An 864-nucleotide genomic window follows, 5' to 3' on the forward strand; every position below is an offset into this window, starting at 1 on the left:
TTTTCTCTCTTTCTCTCTCTCTGAAAGTATCTGTCATTACAGTATCGAAATGTGAATTGTTTCAGTTAGTGGAATAGTTTCAATTTTAAAGTGAAAGTATTTGACATGAGTGTTTTTGTTTCACTTTTGACACGTAATACTTAAATAGTGGAGGAGATATTATGTTGCCGTGGGCTCGAACTCTGCAAGAAGTTAAAAAAATTTTTTGACTAAAACACAACTGGAACCCTAAGTAAGGCATCTGTAAAATTTGAATGAAATTGGTTGCGTAGTTCTCGAGTTTTAGGGATTCACACAGACAGACAGACAGACACACATTCTCATTTTTATATATATAGATAGACATCCAACGATTTTAAGAGGGAGGAAAAAATATTTTTGTTTTAATATTATACTTTTACTTCGTTTCACACATACATGCAAAAACTCTAACGTGTTTTTTTTTAGATGAATTTATCGTTTGTTGTCTCTTCACACACTTCGTTACCACTAACTTCTATAACTTCCGCATTTTCACTTATTCATTTCAAACTTCTTTGAATTTTCGATCCAATGTAATCCACACTCTCTCGAAAACGTATTTCTGCAAAATGTTATCTAAAATTATGGGTAAAGAAAGAAATAGCAAAAACTATTTGAAAATGGGGGTGGGGGTGAAATTTCCGAGGGTTTCACTCCACCCCACACTGTTTTCTGAACCCAAAAAAGGCTTTTGCAGCATATTAAAAGGTCACCGGAATTCATTCAACGAAAAAAAAAGAAAAATTTCCAATGTTTCCGGGATGGGGTGGGGCGGTTTTCCACTCCACCTTTTTTCCGAAAAAAATAAGGGGTTTACAGCATATTAGGAGGTCAGGGTACTTG

This window comes from Octopus bimaculoides, chromosome 2 (genome assembly GCF_001194135.2).
Source record: "Octopus bimaculoides isolate UCB-OBI-ISO-001 chromosome 2, ASM119413v2, whole genome shotgun sequence".
Lineage (NCBI taxonomy): Eukaryota > Metazoa > Mollusca > Cephalopoda > Octopoda > Octopodidae > Octopus > Octopus bimaculoides.